General features: G+C 32.8%; 1 protein-coding gene across 3 annotated transcripts in view; it reads left to right on the forward strand.

The window, feature by feature from the left end:
• Positions 1–16,665, forward strand: part of hfp (Poly(U)-binding-splicing factor hfp) — an 84,441-nt gene that overhangs the window by 19,701 nt on the left and 48,075 nt on the right. The window lies entirely within an intron of this gene.

A 16,665-nucleotide genomic window follows, 5' to 3' on the forward strand; every position in this document is an offset into this window, starting at 1 on the left:
AAGAATATAGTATTGTGCCACAGAATCTCTCTAGTGAATGATGATAGACATTTGGTAGATATCTGATGCGTACTGCCAAGTGCTTGCATTTCTCTGATTTTTTTTAAAGCAAAAATAGATTGATGTGTGCCTGGAGAGAAGAAATAAACAACTATGGAAGGATTTTGCACTCAACCATTTTCTACTTATTCTTTTCTTGTAAGTGTTTCATTTGCTGACAGTATAATATAGCCACCATGAAGGCTGACATTTTGTTGAGAGTTAGTTTATCCTCTTTGTTGTTGAGAGAGCGAGTTTAGTTAAGCAAGTTTGTATATCTATTATGTCATATGAATTCTGGTTTTGTAAGTAATCTTTCAGGTGCTTTCAGAACAATCTGCAATCTTCTTTTGACATGCATCCATTGCAGTTTAATTGTACTGATATTTTAAAAAAATTCATGTCTCCTCTTAACAGATTTGTATGTTTGTTGACCTTTTTCTTCTTTGAGATTTCATAAGCTGTTTTCAAAATTTTAGTAAAGATATCTTTGAGATAGCCTGTTTTCATTGAAAGAAGGATTTAGTACCTGCATAAAAATTACAATAAGTATATAGTGCTGCACTGTTGATTATGTCGGAATAACGAGCCACCCTTTTTTTTTTTCTTCTTCTTCTTTCTGTTTTTTGTGTGTAAAAATAGTGGCATATTTAGCTTTAATTGCATTGTAGTGTATGAAAAATATTCTTTTCAGACAAATTGGAAACTAGTATCATTTCCTATCCCAAATGGCAGAAATTACATTCCGTAATCTCGTATCTGAAATTCAGAAGGAACAAATAATTTTTTTTTAATGTGGGGACTTGGCTGAATTCTTCAACTTTTTAAACATGTAACTGACAAAAAATTTACAATAAGGCAGTTTGTGCAACATTCTCCCTAGTTTGTACATATTAGAAAATTTCTTTGACTTTTACTGTGAACTTTCTCAAAAAAATACTTATTTTAGTAGCATAGATTTAAATAACTGTGATACCGAATATTATTTATTACTTAATTTTATGTTAGCTATAATGGTAAATATTGTTTAAATGGGCATGCACACACACAAAAAAAAGGGGGTTGAGAGAGGATGCCATTTAATCTGCATGCCCAAACATCTTCATTAACATTGAACCTTTCTGGCAGCTATATGATAAACATCTCAATGTTTCCTCCAGTGGTAAATTTATTTACATATTGTATTTTGCTGTAATTTGTATGCATTATTTGTACATTAGACTGATTTGATTAAAATGTCGTGTAGAAGGGAGGATTGCAAAATTCTTAAGTTGTGTAAAGTTTCATAAAATGTATCTCTTTAAAAAATACATGAAATGCTACATATTTGCATTAGTATCCAAATGATATCATTTAAAGAACTATGGAAATGGGCCACTTTAACCCATGTTAGACTTCTATGATTAATGCGAAATTTAATGCAAAACTGTTGGCTGAGAAATACTACAGACAAAAATTTAATGGTAAATAATTGAAAAATACTGAGTCTTCAGTTATATATTTTATGTTTGATTTTTTTATTCTTTTAGTGGATGCTTTATTTATTTAATTTTTTTTTTTTTTTTTTTTTTTTTTTTTTTTTTTTTTTAATTTAATGAAAATTGGTTAGTTTCCAAGACTGAGCTGTGCGTTTGAATATGATTAAAAGCAAAAAGAAGAGGTTTAAGAGTTTTAAAAGCTATATGAATATTCTGAATTCATGAGCTTGTTTCATGCTGTATATAAAAAATTGATATGCACCCCCAAATACTTTTGATCAAAGGATAACTTAACACGTATTTTGTTTACGCCTTTAAGAATTCAGTAATTTAATTATATATAAAGGCATAACTTGTTTTAGTACATTTCACACATGTGCTTTTTTTTAATGCTTCATCAAGCCAAGCTAATCCACTTTGTCAATTGTATGTGTTTTTTAATATCGCATTCTAGGAATCCTTTCAATTCTTAAAATTATTTTCATTATTATTATGAAATTAGATAAAAAGAATAGTCATTTAACAGTAATTAATTCAGTAACTGGTATTGTGTCATCAAAGAGTTTTTTTTACCAATTATTAAATTTGTGTATTGGACTAATTTAATAATCCCTCCACTTTTGTCTTTTAACTTCTGTATTTCTATAAATTTCATTCATAAAATATGTGGTTGTCAATTTTTAAAATATTTCTATTTTCAGTACTATTAGGAATTTTCATAACCTTACAATAAACCTTTTAATGTAACTTGAAATTTTTATGTAACCATGTAAATTAAATGTCTTATATTCCGGTTTTAAAATCAAAAATGGAAAATAATTAATTTTTTATTACATGCCTGGTAAAACCAAGGCGCCTAATTTCAGATGAGTATTGAATAAAAGGGAAATACAGTCAAAAGTCGTTAATCCGGATTCGTTGGGACTTTGGCGATTCCGGATTATAGATCATCAGTTTAAATCTATTAAACATTTCTTTCAGTGTAAGTTGCTTCGTTTTATATGATAATACTTTCTCCTTAATTCTATAAACAGACATAATTTCTTGTTCAGTTACAAAGTTCCGCTGTTCAAGTCCCGTTAATTGCTGTGCCGAGAATACCGACTAACTTGTCAGTCGAAATTTTTTCATCTTCACTAACCTCTCTGTCACATTCTTCATGCCTTTATCCATTTTTTATAGCAATTCCACTTTTTATTTGTTGGACATCGAAACGTGCTTTCGTTTTGTAGATCCTTTGGAAGTTCCAGCATCGGAAATTCTATTTGACATAATTTCAAGTTTACTTTTATAAAATTGCTCTTGCAGTCTGCAAAAAATAATAAGCGGGATCCAATTCGAAGATTAAGGAACAGCGCAATCATTAACATTAACTGAAATAGATAATTAGATAATTTTAGCTTACACCGTCTGTTATACATTAAACATGCAGGCGAAAACGTATTCTGCACTTGCGCACACGCATATGTGCAATAGTCAAGGTCTTACGCGCACGCGTAAAACGCTTGTGCGCATGTGCCAACGCGTCGCATGCGCAGAAAGTTTTTAGCTTTGAGGTCCGGATTATGGGTGTCCGAATTAACGACTTTTGACTGTATTAACCCTTCACAAAATTTTGACATTTATTCAGTTGCATATTTAACACTAGCATTACGGCATTTTCTGTATACCGATAACTACAATCATCGGTCATTTTGACTATTTGCTTCGAATAGAAGAAAAGACTCGCCTTTTGATAATATTGTGTAAGGCTAATGCTTATAACGATATATTTTGCTTGTTAATAAGTAAATTGAGTAAATATATGGAACCAAAAGATAACTTAATGTAACAAAGAGCTAAAAGGAAAAAAAAAAATCACTCTAGATATTTTTAAACTTCTTATCATTTAATAAACTGATAAAAATTTTCAATATGAAATAAATATTTTAAAGATTACGCATATTTTAGTACTTACATTATTTGGTTTTGTAGTGCATGCAGATTCATAATCTTTTAGTTTTTCCTGTACAGGTTCCATAAACTTATTTTTTACAGTATTCACAAATATTCAAAATTTTGTTACTTCTGCATGCATTTATTTGTTTTACGGGAATAACTGAAGCAAGTATCAATTTTCATCACCTAAAGAAAGCTTGTGAATTTTGGATGAAATGTACATCTTTCAAAGCTTCTCAGCCGTATTCAAAATACAGAGTTGCCAACTCTCCCGATTTAGGCGGCAGACTCCTGATTTTCGACCGCTCTCCCGCCAACCCGATTTACAATATATTTCTCCCGACTTTTTCTTATTCTTAAAATTTCTCGCGATTTTTATGGAACGTGGCTTATAATTTTGTTATATGAACCAAAAAAAAAAAAAAGTGATTTTGGACGTCTGAAAGCAATTGAATTTTCTCTAGGTTATATCTAAAACAAAACCTTGGTAATCAGATGAGAATTTCTGCTTTGTGAGTGGGAGCATATGTATCTAGAAACTTCGTTCTCCAATGGGCATCGAGCTCCACTGCGCGTCATCTAGCATATATTAGCCAATGAGCACAAAGCAAGCTCAAGGCTATTATTTGGTTGTTCTTTAGTTATTTCATTCATCTTGTCCTGAGTTGTGGGAGTACACGTGCCTTCGGGAAATAGTTTTAGAAATTATCATCTTTTGTTATGTCTGGGATAAAGGTGAAATACTCCTTTACGTTTCAAAAATCGTACACAGTTCACTTTCCTTCCATTATTTCCTCAAAATAATGTAATAAATTTATAATTGTAATGTGTACCATCTGTCGTTGCGATTTTTCAATTTCGCATTGTGGAAGGGCGGATGTTCTCAATCATGTGTGTACACAAAAACACAAGGACAACTTTGAGTTATTTTGGGGGGGGGAATTAAATTTTTCTTCGGAAACAAAGGACCAAAAAAAGTTATTAATGCAGAATGTCTGTTCTTTGCCTTTTTACTGGAGCACAACCTGCCACTGAATGCATCGGATCACGCTTCAGAAATTGAATGCAGTTTACTTTCTGTCCCCACTTTAGAAGGACATTCGACAGGCTTTAATATAGCACAGCTAATTATTAAAACTTAAAAAGAAAATTCAGTCCCTCTAGATTGCTTAGCATTTGGTGCCGATAATGCACCAGTAATCGTAGGCTTGAAGATTGGTGTTGCAGGCATCTTAAGAAGGGAAAATTCATATTTGCAGATTATGAGGTGCACCTGTTACCTCGTAAATTTAGCAGCTTCTTTACCAATAAATGTGGATGAACACATTGTCGATACTTATTATTATCTTGAAAGGAGTTCTAAAAAAGGAAGGAAAAATTGAAACAGTTCCAACAGCTGCAAAATAATTAAATGAGAAAAATTTTGAAACGTGTGTACACGCCGGCTGTCTTTAAAGAAATGTTTATCTAGAATCCTTGATCAATGGTACCCACTTCTTGCATTTTTTAAAGAAAAAGTAAATGCTTCGAGAGTTAAGATAAAAGGCTCTATTGAAAGTTATAAAATACCTAAAGTAAATGGAGATGTAGTTACAACTTCCATTGTTAAAAATAGGTTTGAGAAAAATAAAGTAATTTCTGCACCATTCAGGAATTCAACTGGCAGTTCTCAAAATAATACTGAAAAATATAAGCGTAAACCTGATACAAATTTCTCTCAAAATAAAAAAAAAATTTGCTCAACACACGAAACATTTTCCGATTACTGTAAGTTTATCTAAGCACAAATCTGCCACTGTTCATAACATTTGTACGAAAATTGATTAAAATGTCTTTTTTTGTTTTTGTTGTTTTCTTAAATGATGCAAGTAATAAAAATGTTTTTTATGTATAAGGTATTTTTGTGTTGCTTGCATTTAAGAATTGGTAACTATTTAAAGTTAATTCATTATTAAAAACTATATTTTTATCATTTAAAAAGTCATGTTAAAAAACATTGTGAAAAATCTCCCGATTTTTGAGTGTCGTAGGTTGGAAAGTACATACCTGCCAACTTTTACGAATTTTTCGTAATTTTTACGAAAATGCGTTTGTCTTTACGATTTTACGATCGTAATCCATTTTTCACAATTTTTTTTCCTTTTTCAAGTGTTTTTAGTGATTTTTGTCGAAATTTTAGAATTTTTCGCCAATTCAGAGATTTTGCCAATTGCATCGTGTTTTACCTCCAACTACCGACTACTTCGAATCCAGTAACCTGCGGTTTCTCCCAACTCGCCGCTTAACCAGCCAATCTAATGCGCTGAACTTGTTTCTCCCACTCTTTTCTTTGTGTGCGCCAGATTATTTTTTTCGCGTTCGCTTCAGCAGCAAAGGAATTAAATTACTCAGCAAGCGTAGATTGTCGCATTCTTTTTTTTTTTTTTTTTTTTTTACGTGCTACGAATTTTCTTAATACATCGTTGTTACGAAATGAGTTAAAAAAAACCGTATTCTCAATATTTTCGGCCTGCCTACAAAGCCGAATTTCCAACAGTTAAAGAATCCTTCAAAGGAAATAACTATGCATTTTGCAGCGTGTGCGTGTGTGACTTCATAATAAATCACGGTGGAAGAAGCGACATTGTGAAGCATGTTAAGTCTAAAAAGCATGAAGTTAATGCTTTGTCTTCGACAACATCAAAGAAAGTGGATGATTTTTTTTCAAATTCGGCTACAAATTCGGATGCCGATGTCATTTTGGCAGAGTGTTTGTTTACTGCATTCCTCATCGAACACAACGTGCCGCTAAGCTCTGCCGATCATGCCGGTCAACTTTTCAGACGGATGTTTCCCGACTCCAAGATTGCTCAGAAATATGCTTGTGCTCGCACGAAAACATCTTCTATTGTGAACGAAATTGCTTGGGATGCACAAAGTAAAACGATAGCTGCACTCCAGAGTTCAGCATTTTCGGTGTCAATCGACACCGAAAATGCTGAACTCTGGAGAAAATGCTGAACTGTTGGAAATTCGGATTTGTAGGCAGGCCGAAAATATTGAGAATACGGTTTTTTTTAACTCATTTCGTAACAACGATGTATTAAGAAAATTCGTAGCACGTAAAAAAAAAAAAAAAAAAGAATGCAGCAACGACAGCAATTGGAAGCTTTACCCCATCGTTGTCACATATTTCTGTGATGTTTCTAATGAAATGAAAACTCATCTTTTGCGTCTTCCATTGTTAAACGGAGACGCTATGGGGGAAACTATTGCCTCCTTGATAATTAATGAGTTGAAACAACTTAACATCCCAATATCAAACTGCATTTCATTTGGTGCAGATAATGCTCATGTCATGGTGGGTGACAAAAAGGGTGTAGCCTCTTTCCTCAAAAAAGAACAAAATGAATTAATTGTTATTGGATGCCCATGCCACTTAATTAATTTGGCAGCAGAAAAAGCTGCAGCTGCTTTACCATTAAATATTGACCAGCTTTTGATTGATGTGTTTTCCATCTGGAAAAAAGTGTAAAAAGGAAAGAAAACCTAAAGAATTTCCAAGAACTGTGCTCTAGTGAAACGAGAAAAATTCTGAAACATGTATGCACGAGATGGTTCTCCTTAGGGAGAGCGCTAGGAAGGTTTATTGAACAGTGGGATGCATTGCTAAAATATTTCCACGAAGAGACCAAAACGAAACCACAGATCCCATCAAATTTGTCAGCATATAAGATTCCAAAAACCAACTTTGCTTCTAATCAAAATGCTTTAAAAGGGAAAAGCCAACACACAGAATCAAACCCTTTAAAAAGAAAATGCTTAGAAGACTCCTCAAAGGTCAACTTTGTTAAAGAAGTTGAAGGGAAGAAGAAACAGTCTTCTATTAGCCGGGAGGAAAGGATTTTCTATCTTCTTTCTTCGGATTTGAACAAAGCATATTGTAGTTTTGTGTTAAGTACCATTAAAATTTTTGAAAGCGTAAATACCCTTCTACAATCAGCTTCGCCAAAATCTTCCCTGCTTATCCAAATTCTTAATGATCTTTTGAACGAACTTTATAATAAATTTGTAAAACCGTCCGTTGTGAAAAACAGTGTGTTGATTCGTGTTGCCTATAATAGTTTGGCAAATCAAAAGGATGACAATGATCTTATAATTGGAAATCAAACCAGGGAACTTGTAAATTCTTTGAAAGATCATGAGAAAAAAGAATTTTTTCAGTGTGTTAGAAAGTACTTTTCCTCAGCCTGTGATTACATTGTAAGGAAGTTTCCTTTGCAAAATGAAGTTCTTTTAAATGCTGAAGTGGTAAATTTGAAACAAATTAAAAATTCATCTTTTGAAAAGATTCGTTTTTTTTATTGATAAATTTCCATTTTTGTTAACAATTAAAGAAAATGAATGCCATAATGATGCTTTAGATGAACTACAGAACCAATTTTCTGCTGCACAGTTTGAAGACTTTGCCAGTTCTGGAGAAGATGATGTCCTCGTTGGTACCTTAAAAAGAATAAAAAGAGCTGATGGAACACCAAAATATGATAGACTAGCAAGAGTTTTATGTGCTATTCTCGTAATTCCACACAGTAATGCTGAGTGCGAGGGAGTCTTCAGTGTTGTGAAGAAAAACAAAACTATGTTTCGTTCTTCAGTTTCACCAAAAACTCTAGAAAGCATTTTAATTGCTAAATGTTATGAGGAAACTAATTGTTATAACAGGAAATTTTCCAAAGAATTTTTGGCTAAAGCCAAAAAATGCACTCTAAATTCATTGCAATAATTTTTTTGTGTAACATTAAGTTCTTGTTTTATGTTTCCTAATAAATTTTTTAGTTACTACTTAATTGAGATTTACTAATGTAAGTACAATTTTCTTTTTTCTATTTGTATAAATTGTTATTTTTTTAATATCAAAGCATGATATTAATTCTTCGTGTTCTTATGAATTTTGGAGAAATCTTCTGAATTTGGGAGAGAAATCTTCTGAATTTTTGTCTTTAGAGGTTGGCAGGTATGCAAGTATGAAAATAAAATCATGATGGCTGATGTTCAAGAATATTAAAAATACTTTGAACTATTTAGCGTTTGGATGAAAACTTAGTATTTTCTGGGCATCTGGTCCAAAACATGAACTCTATATTTGGTCAAATTGTAAAACTTCACAGCTTCCGATGCCTTTTTTCCATCGGATGCAATATCCAATGTTGGGTGCATGGTACTCTTGAGTGGGACATTCTTGTCCCCCCCCCCTTGTGTTTTATTGTCATGCTTAGCAATCTTACTAGAGCTCATCCCTCTTATTTTTGAAACAATAAGGTACTTCTCTTTTTGAATGATTTATTGTGCCAACGCAGCTTAACCCTGAACTCACTTCTTTTACTAATTTCAGCAGAGTACAAGAAAAATATCCATTGTCAGTACTACTTGAGTTACTATCAATTATTTATCTCCTTGCATAGGAAGTTGACCTGGCTACTTCTCATAAGACATTCTGCTGAGGACGTCTCCGTGTAACCACTTGTTGAAATATTTCCTGTTTTCCAAACTGAAGCATCTTTCGCTGTTTCTTCGTCGTTTTAAATTTCCTTACTTTGAATACATCTTCCTCGTTCTCGAGTTCTGTTTTGTTGCCCTTCACTACCATTGCGAGCTTGACTACTTCTGTTGATTTCACTTCCGGAAACTATACTAGTAAAAGGCAATGTAACATATTTTTCGTATAAATATTTACAACACAGATTTTTCTTATTCGTTTCGTGAACAGATTCTCCATTAGATGAATCGGATTCACTTGTTTCAATAGGAATAATCCAGTCCTCATCGAATAAGTTGGATATAGTTTTGGTATAAAATTCTTCATCATGTTCAGTTTCTGTAGTGGAATTATCATCAGAAAGGCTTTCAAAAACTTTCAGCATCTCCTCTTTCATTAGATATACAGTCAAAAGTCTTTAATCCGTACTCGTCGGGACTTCGGCGATTCCGGATTATAGATCATCATTTTAAATCTGGTAAAATGGCATGCAGAAACTATAAAATTAAAATATGACACCGTAATTTATGAAATAAAGAGCAATTATGATCTAAAGGGTATCAAAATTTACAAAAAAAAAAAAAGCTTAATTCATTACTAAAAACTATTTTAATAATAAATTAAGCTTATTATTACCAATTTGTTTTCTTTATTAAACATTTTTTTCAATGCGCGCATGCGTAAAGCATACATTGCGCATAGTCGAAATTAAATTGCAACCAAAAAACTATTTGATTTGTATTCATGATATTTATAATGACGAGGAATTTGATTTAAATCATATCAAAGACAGAGTACATTGAAATGAAATACTACATTTAGTAATGAATTATAAGCCGAATAAAATAAAAACATCTGCCCTGAAGATAAGGATAGTGCTGACAGTTCAACTTCGAGTTCATTATGTGCCGTGGCGTCCCCCCCCCCCAACAGAGCAGCGTGAAGTTGATAAACAGATTTCAGAATGGTTAGATAAACAAAGGATATGCCTTTATCAATTTTTTTGCAGCAATTCCACTTTTTGTTTGATGGACATCGAAACATGCTTTTCCTTTGTAGATCCTTTTGCAGCTCCAGCATCAGAAATTCTATTTGACATAATCGAAAGTTCAAGCTTACTTTTTATAAAATTGCTCTAACAGTCTGCAAAAAATAATAAGCCGGATCCAATTAGAAGATTAAGGAACAACGCAATCTGCAACATAACTGAAATAGATAATTTTAGCTTAACTTATACCGTCTGTTATACATTAAACGCGCATGCGTGAAGGTTACGCACATGCATCTCTACTAAAAAATAACCTTTCTAACACAAAGGAAACAGCAGATACATGGCGCACAAAATTCCAAGCATGTGTTTTTATTCTGCTCCCCATTCATTCTGTGAAATATGCAATTTTCTTTACCAAAAATACACTTGTTTATTTATGAGCAAACCAGAAATAACTAAAAAATCTTTAAAAAACAAAAAATATATAATTTTCTGGGTATGGTCAAAATGACCGATAGCCCTAATTCTAGGCATGAACAATAATATTGGCGAAAGTAATTATTTAAAATGAACCAAAAAATATCAAAGTTTTAAATAAAGAATTTAAAAAGTTATGTCCAATTTAAAATGCAAATACAGTGAAAATGACAGCTGTCGTAATCTAGTGCTAATGTTAATATACACCAGTTAAAATGGTGAATATTTCTTGTGAATTGGTAGTTTATTAGAATATTTTTGGGCTGTGGTTTGGAACTAAACAAGAAGTATTTCAGGATATGCATCTCTAATAAATTACCTGGTATGCGAAAGAAATATAAGATTAAAGAGTAGCATAGTATGACAACACAGATGTATTTCAACATCAGTTTTGTAAGAATAACTTGAAGCCATTCTTGCTGTGCTGTTGCTTGCTGCTATGCATGTTAAGCAGATTTTAAATTGCTCATTTTTTATTCTAGATTTAGCAGGTGAAATTTAAATCACTTTTTTTTTGTTTTTTTTTTTTTTTTTATGTTCAACTGTTTTACTTCTCTGTGCATAAAGGCCTTAGCTAAAGGTTCATATTCTGTTTGAAAATGTTCCTCAAAAGAGGCCAAAATAAAGTAATCTTTGTTTTTTTGCAAGGAATTTATAGTCTGTAATAAATTTCTTAGCCCGGACTCAGAAACATTTAAAAATAAATAAAAAATAAAAAACGTTATGTTGGAAAATGATAAACACAAGTATTTATGAAAATCAGAATTTATGTTTTAGGTTTAAAAGTTAATATTTCTTAAAACAGGGTTGCCACAATACCTGGAAAATCGGAAGTCAGGAAGTCAGGGAAATCAAAAATTGACCCAAAAAGTCAGGGAATTTAACTATTTTAGTCAAAAGCTGAAAAAATCGGGGAATTTCATAACAGCGATCCCCCAAAAGCAATTTTTTCGCAACGTTGAATGGGATCACGTTCTTGGCGAATTATGTTTTGCGTGTGCGTCATTCGGGCAGCTGGCGTAGAGCCAATTTTTGCAGCGCCAATCAGATTGTCTTTCAGAAAGGCAAAGAAGTTTCCAGTAACCTCTTGAATTCAGGGCTCGCACAAAGAATCGCATGCACATGTGGAAAGGAAGAAAGAGTTGGAAGTTCTGCCTTGTCGTTAAGAGAGCTCGTTTTTCTCCTTTCAGTTAAAAAGTGGTAAGTTAAATTTTGTAATCTTTTACATCTTATTAACTTTTTTTAATGTATGTTTACTTAATACTTTATCATATTTGCTTTTTAAAATGATAAGAATTCATGCAGTGCATTTTTAAAGTTAAAAGGCGTTTATTGTTGCTTTTTGAATCATATTTTGTGCAATATTAACTCTGAAATCCAGAGCCTTCGCTAACTTGTATCCTCAAAATACCAAACCACCCGAAATAGTTTTCCGATTTCACAGCAATTTCCTCCCCTCCCTGTCCATTAACGCAGAAAATAGGTGTGAGGATGTTCAATGACATCCTTTGTACTTTCTAACAAAGATTCCATTAGCCCTTGACCTCCATTCTTTATAAAACTATTCTGAAGGCTTTCTGGCTTTGTTATGATCACGACTGAAATTTTGTTTCTTTCCCTTATTTTTATAGGAAGGTAAATATTTTTAAAAATAAATATAATCCTTTAATTTTTTAAACTGCTCTTTTATTGCTGTTTAAACAGGGTTCATAGCGGTCCTTATAAGTGCTTATAAGTCCTTATATTAGAAAATAAAATATAAAGGCCCTTATAGGTGCTTACTTTTTCTTTAAAGCCCTTATTTTTTTGTTTTTAGTGCTTATTTTTTGCTTTTACGTGCAATTTTTCCCCGTACCAAAGCCGAAACTAAATAAACAACTTTTCTTAATATGGAATGTCAGATTGTGAATCATACTCCTGGAAATAGCTTTTCCCCATTTCTCTGCATTAACATAACCTCTGGTGTGCACGGAGAGTACAGACAGGTGCCCATCGTTCTGTTGGTCAAAGAATTGCGAAAGCTGTAGAAAATTCCAGAACATTTGGCATTCTTTTCCTCCTACCCAAATACTACACACGTTTGAATTTCTATCAAGATCTTAATAATTTGCATTCTCGTTCCGCTTGGTCAGTTCATATTCGATTTTATTATGATTATGATCGTTATGCTTATATTATGAGCATATGTATGAATGTTTATAATAACATAGTTGCAGTAACTGCTGAAGTATAGTAAACTTCCAAAAATGGTTGTGTTTTAACACAGATTAGCTTTCTAATTAATAATATTCGGAATGACGTAAATAAAGGGAAAGTAATCGAATAGTCAAAATAATTTCATTTTTTTGGCCAATACATTATACAGTACGAAGGTTGGGAGGTTCTCCCTTTTCTCCGCAAAATCACGAATATTGAAACTGTTACAGTTCGTTGCAAAATAAGCAACGGACTTTTTTTTTTTTTTTTTTTTTTTTTGTCTTTTTTGTCAGTCACTTTCCAATCTGGATTGAATAAGACTAAAAGTTTTGCGGTCTACCAACCCAAGCGAAGAATGATTCTATTCCGGAAATTTAACACAGTCTGTTGAAAATTAGAATGAGAAACACCCCAAGTCCAAAAAATGTCCCGAATCAAATAGAGGGGAAAAAATGACCCCCTAAATATCTGAAAACTTTCAGGTTTTTTTTTTAGGGGTGGGGCATTTTTTTCCTCTATTTGATTTAATACTAATACATTTAATTTTCGTTTCAAATATACCAAATACAATATTTTTACAGTTATAACAGTATTTTCAAAATCTAAATACGAATTTACCTTATATAACAAAATCTTTGGTATTCTTATGTTATCAGGACCGGATTCAGAAATGTATGTATCTAAGCACATGTTTATGTAGGTATGTGCATATGTGTGTGCGTGTATACGCACATTTACATACATAGGTACATATGTATATGCATTATATTAATACTTACTTCCATAAATACACGCACACATACACATATTTCTGAATCTGGTCCCGATAATAGCAAAGTAAAAATAATGCAGAGTTTTTAAAAATTATCTTGAGTAATCAACAGTAAAATTATAAATGATTTTTTTTATTAAATGTGTCATTTGTGCATAAACATCAAAAAGTATGTGGATTATATCTTTTCCGTTCGAATAACTAAATTAAAGGGAAATTCCTCCCCCCCCCCACACACAAAAGAGTATTCTTGGATTTTTGAGTCACTGTATGCAATGTAATAAAAACGTAATGTCGCTTTCCTGTAGAGCATGCTGCAAGAATCGATCATTGAGTATCGAACAGATCATACATAAGATTTATTATATGGAGAGTTTCAATTTTCAATGTCTAGAAGGACTGACTACTTATTATGTCTGGGAACAATGCCATTAATAGACTCACGTTTGTTTTTTATAAGCCAAAACTTGAAATGTTTTGGAAATTATTTTGGAGTCATGTAAGTAATGGTTTGAAAAATTCCGTTCCGATAACAGACTTGCCAACTCTCCCAATTTAGGCGGGAGACTCCCGATTTTCGACCGCTCTCCCGCCAACCCGATTTACAATATATTTCTCCCGACTTTTTCTTATTCTTAAAATTTCTCACGATTTTTATGAAACTTGGCTTAATACTTTGTTATATGAACAAAAGAAAGTGATTTTGGACATCCGAAGCAAATGAATTTTCTCTAGAGTATACCTAAAACAAAACCTTGTGAATTAGATAACTTCTGCTTTGTGAGTGATAGCATATACGTATCCAGAAACGTCCTTCTCCAGTTCTCCAACGGGCATCGTGCTCCACTGCGTGTCATCTGGCATATATTAGCCAATGAGGACAAAACAAGCTGTTATTTGGATGTTCTTTAGTTATTTCGGTAATTTTGTCCTGAGTTGTGTGAGTACACGTGCCTTTGGGAAATAGTTTTAGAAATTATCATCTTTTGTTATGTCTGCGAGAAAGGTGAAATACTCGTTTACGTTTCAAAAATCGTACACAGTTGACTTTCCTTCCATTATATTTCCTGAAGGAAATGTAATAAATTTGCGATGTGTACCGCCTGTCGTTGCGATTTTTCGATTTTGCGTGGTGGAAGGGCGGATGGTCTCAGACATGTGCGTACACAAAAACACAAGAGCAACATGAGCTTTTTTGGAGGGAAAAAAGAAAAATTAAATTTTTCTTCGGAAATAAAAAACCAAAAGGTTATTAATGCAGAATGTCTGTTCTCTGCCTTTTTACTGGAGCACAACCTGCCACTGAATGCATTGGATCACGCTGCAGCTTTATTTAGAAAAATGTTTCCTGGTAGTGAAATCGCTAAGAAATACTTAAGTGCAAGAACCAAAAGAGGTGCAATTGTTAAAGAAATGGATTTGAAAAATAAATCTTCAGTTATTGATCGCATTAAAACAGGAAGCAATAATACCGATTCAAAACTGTATCCAATTGTTGTTTCTTTTTTTAATCCAGAGTCTTCAGAAATTGAGTGCAGTTTACTTTCTGTCCCCACTTTGGAAGGACATTTGACAGGCTTTAATATAGCACAGCTAATTATTAAAACTTTAAAAGAAAATGCAGTCCCTCTGGATAATTGCTTAGCACTAGGTGCCGATAATGCACCAGTATTGGTAGGCTTGAAGATTGGTGTTGCAGGCATCTTCAGAAAGAAAAATTTAGATTTGCAGATTATGAGGTGCACCTGTCACCTCTTAAATTTAGCAGCTGAAAAGGAGTAGCTTCTTTACCAATAAATGTGGATGAACACATTGTTGATATTTATTATAATCTTGAAAGGAGTTCTAAAAAGGAGGAAAAATTGAAACTGCTATTATGCAGTGTCCAACAGTCCAACAGCTGCATAATAGCAGTTTACAATTAGAAAACTAGGATGAAGTTATAAAATCAGCTAGGATTGACACCCAGTGGAGTTTAATTGGAAAACTGAAAGATGCTGATGGAATTTTAAATATAGAGAACTGTCTAGAATTATGTTGGCCATCTTGACAGTTCCCCATAGTAATGCAGAGTGTGAGAGGATTTTCAGTGTTGTTGCGAGAACGAGGACTAAATGTAGATCTAATATTAGTGATGACACATTAGAAAACTTTTATTAGTGAAACTTTTATTAGTTTTATTAGTGAACAAAATTATGAAGTTTCTTTCTTAAAGAAAGCAAAATCTGCCACTGTTTATACCATTTGTACAAAAACTGATTAAAGGTTTTTTTTGTTTTGTTTTGTATTCTTAAACGATGCAAGTAATAAAAATGTTTTTTATGTGTAAGGTATTTTTGTGTTGCTTGCATTTAAGAATTAGTTACTATTTAAAGTTAATTCATTATTAAAAACTATATTTTCCTCATTTAAAAAGTCTCTTTAACATTGTGAAAAATCTCCCGATTTCTTAAAAAAATCTCCTGATTTTTGAGTGTCATAGGTTGGCAAGTATGCGATGATGAATCGCTGGATGATACGCCATGATCTGAAAGACTATCCAGGAAAGCATGCTGTCATTAATGACGTTGGTTTAATAAACATTATAGATGAAGATAGTTCCTTTCATGTCAGGTATTTTCAGAAATGTTCAATGTAACTGCTAAAACGAATTCTTTATATCTGTGTCAGCTGAAGAAGATGGAGAAGTTAAGCAAATGGGTACCCCAAGAACTAACGCAGAAAGAAACTTGAGGATTTCTTCATCCTCTTGTTCATACAACGTTTGTTACAGAAAGGAATCATGTCTGCATTTCTTGCTGAGGTATGATGAGAAAAAAGTCTAGTAAACCATTCAGCAAGCAATTAAATTATTAGATATAGCTAATAGATATCATTTACTGTGCTGCAAAGCCTTCTCTCCATCCCAAAAAGCTTGTGATATGAAAAATGGCCGGTACAGTCCTCAAGCTTATTTCTGAAGCCTAAACTTTGTGGCTGAGATCTGCAGCCTGGAATACGTGCAGCTTATCTTGCATCAGGAGCGGCCAACAGTGGTGAGCAGGAAAAAGATGTGGTTGTTGAGGACAATATGCACGCAGCGAAAATGACCCTCGATGCACTTATCATTTTTACCTTAAGTTAAAAGCTTACGGCAGATCAAAATTAATACTAATTATCATAAGGTAGAATTACTGCCGCATTTGTCGTAATTCTCCGATATAATTATAACTGATTATTTGTTTCTGGCTTTGAAAAATAACATGCGCAAGAGAAATTC

Source organism: Stegodyphus dumicola, chromosome 6 (assembly GCF_044657685.1).
Source record: "Stegodyphus dumicola isolate Sdum_Otavi_A_Nest chromosome 6, ASM4465768v1".
Taxonomy (NCBI): Eukaryota; Metazoa; Arthropoda; class Arachnida; order Araneae; family Eresidae; genus Stegodyphus; species Stegodyphus dumicola.